Here is a 2875-nt window from a genome sequence, read left to right on the forward strand (position 1 = left end):
TGATCTGGGAATCTCCCCTTTTGAAATGCTGTATGGTATGCCTTACGATCTTGAGATACCCCTTGATCATCCCCACCTACAAGATGATCAATTAAAACCTTACCTCACACAATTGATAAATAGACGCAGGGAATTACAGAAAAAGGGTTTAATTGTGCAACGTCCTCCTTTGGATATGGCAATCCACAAGATACAGCCTGGAGATAAGGTCCTGATAAAAACTTGGAAAGAAGTTACATTAACACCACAATGGGAAGGCCCCTATGTTGTTTTGCTTACTACAGAAACAGCTGTCCGGACTGTGGAGAAAGGATGGACACATGCCAGCCGTGTTAAAGGACCCATCTGTGACGAGAAGTGGGAGATCGCTCCAGGAAACAAAGACCTGAAGCTCACATTGCGACGAACTCGATAGGTACCGTGGGTTAAGGTAGAGGCTCTCCCCTGAAGAACACTACTGCTGCCGAGAAGAACTAAAACCTCGTAGTTGGCTGCAACCCAACTGACGAGTGAGGCAGAGGAGTGAATAAGTGGGGAAAGAAATGGGCCTCAGCCATTCCTATCGGTATTTAGGGGTTCTCGCAGTGATTTCATCCTGCATAGCGACTCAACACCACCCCCACCAACCCTTTAAATGGACTTTAAGTCGATTCGAGGATCAACAGGTTATTGCTACCCAGATAACATCGGGGGGGCCAAGCTTTACTTCTACACTATGTAAGCTGATCCCGAGGCCCCAATGCTGGGAATATATGGGATTTTATATGTGCCCGAGTTCGAATCCTGGAAAGGGGTACTGCAACTCCCCTAATCAATATTACTGCAGCTACTGGGGTTGTGAGACTATAGCCCCTAGCTGGATACCGGGATACGGTAGAGATAAATACTTAAGGGTCCAATGGGGTCCATATGGGTGCATTCCACCGCAAGGGTGGGGAGGACGTGGAAACTGCAAATATCTTTTTTTAAATGTTACCCAACCCACAGATAGAGGGTGGAACATGGGAAGAGTGTGGGGAATAAGGTATACGGAACCTGGAACTGACAAGGGAGGACTCATACTAATAAAGAAGGAAATACCCGAGACTTCCAAGGTAGTCGGGCCTAATAAAGAGTTATTAGGGGAAGTTTTGATTGCCCAGACTGTAAAGATACCTGGGACTGCCCGACCTACTACAGTGTTTTTCAATAAGTCGACAGAGTTATCCTTTCCCACACTGCTTCCAAGCATTGTGAAAAAGAAAGAGGTTGTACCTGGGAGTAGTATGTGGAAAGTTATAAATGCTAGTTTCCAGGTACTAAATCAAACTAATCCTGAGATAACTGAAGGGTGCTGGCTATGTGTAAGTGTTAAGCCCCCATATTATGAAGCTATAGGGGATATGGGGAGGTCTGAATATTCAAATGAGTTAAATCCTTCCAAATGCAGTTGGGGTCAGGAAATCGGGATAACTTTGACTCAAGTTACAGGAAAAGGTAGATGTGTCGGCACAGTTCCAAGAGATAAAAATGATCTGTGCCATGTCACTGAAAAAATGGACCGAACCCACAAATGGTTAATTCCTGCAAATAACACTAGGTGGGTATGTTCATCGTTAGGAGTCACTCCTTGCATATCTTTAAAATTGTTTAGCACATCTCATGATTTTTGTGTACAGGTGGTCATTATACCAAGGATTCAATACCACACTGAAGAGTATATGTATACCCATCACACAGTGGCTGAATACCATCTGGTAAAGAGGGAGCCTATTACGGCCGTCACCTTAGCCACTTTAATGGCTCTCGGGGCTGCAGGTGCAGGAACTGGAATTGCTTCCTTGGTAAAACAAAGCCAGGAATTTACTTCTCTACGCATTGCCGTAGATGAGGATCTGGCCCGTATAGAGCAATCAATAACAGCTCTGGAAAAATCGGTTAGGTCATTATCTGAAGTGGTACTCCAAAACCGTAGAGGGTTGGATTTGATTTTCTTACAACAAGGAGGACTGTGTGCAGCCCTGCGTGAAGAATGTTGTGTATATGCAGATCATACTGGGGTGGTGAGAGATACAATGACTAAATTGCGGGAAGGATTAGAAAAACGCAAAAGGGAAAATGAGGCTCGTCAGAATTGGTATGAATCCTGGTTTAATTACTCACCTTAGCTTACTACCCTGCTATCAACCATAGCGGGGCCCTTGTTGTTACTTATATTAGCACTGACTTTTGGACCATGTATATTCAATCGAGTAATTGCAATTGTAAAAAGCCGATTAGAGGCAGCTCATCTTATGCTCGTGCGTGCTAAGTATGAATCTCTTGAGCAGGAGGACAACGCAGAAACTTTGATGCTCAGCAAGCAAATATTGCAAAAATTCAATGAACAAAATATGTTAGAAAAAGAAAAAGGAGGGATTGTAATAAATTAGTGGGGGTTTGTTCATTGTCTTTGAGGAATTTGGAGGATCTGCTGAGGAGATAAGGGTGCACAATTTAATGGCCTTGATAAGGGGGAGGATTAAGCAAACAGATAGCAGGAGGGGGTGTTGGGTAAACATCCTTGAGTGAAAACAGACTCTGTGAAGTTCCTTACCACAAGACATCCTTTTTGCCACTTCACTTCCCCCACCTGAACACGAGCACAACGCGTGATCACCGGCAGAGGAACAACGACCCCCCTCTCAACAATAGACTGCGCAGCCTCAGCCAGTTCAACAAGTCCTGACAAGCCGGAATTCGACTGCTATAAAACAGCAACCCTGGAAAGGGAAGTTGCGTGCTGTTGCGGAGCGGAGACTCCCCAGCCGCCCAGCGCTGTTTTGCTTGTGTCTGCTTACTTGATTAATAAAATAATTTCAATAGACCAGAAAATTGTGTGGTCTAATTTATAACA

The 2875-nt window shown here is 44.5% G+C and overlaps 1 long non-coding RNA gene across 1 annotated transcript; it reads left to right on the forward strand.

Moving 5' to 3' along the window:
- The first annotated feature begins 257 nt into the window (after positions 1-257).
- LOC118159010 lies at positions 258-2371 on the forward strand. The gene is made up of 2 exons (XR_004746969.1): positions 258-665; positions 2310-2371. It is a non-coding gene; the product is annotated as an uncharacterized LOC118159010 (long non-coding RNA).
- The last annotated feature ends 504 nt before the right edge of the window (positions 2372-2875 follow it).

The sequence above is a fragment of the Oxyura jamaicensis genome, unplaced genomic scaffold, assembly GCF_011077185.1.
Source record: "Oxyura jamaicensis isolate SHBP4307 breed ruddy duck unplaced genomic scaffold, BPBGC_Ojam_1.0 oxyUn_random_OJ64807, whole genome shotgun sequence".
Lineage (NCBI taxonomy): Eukaryota > Metazoa > Chordata > Aves > Anseriformes > Anatidae > Oxyura > Oxyura jamaicensis.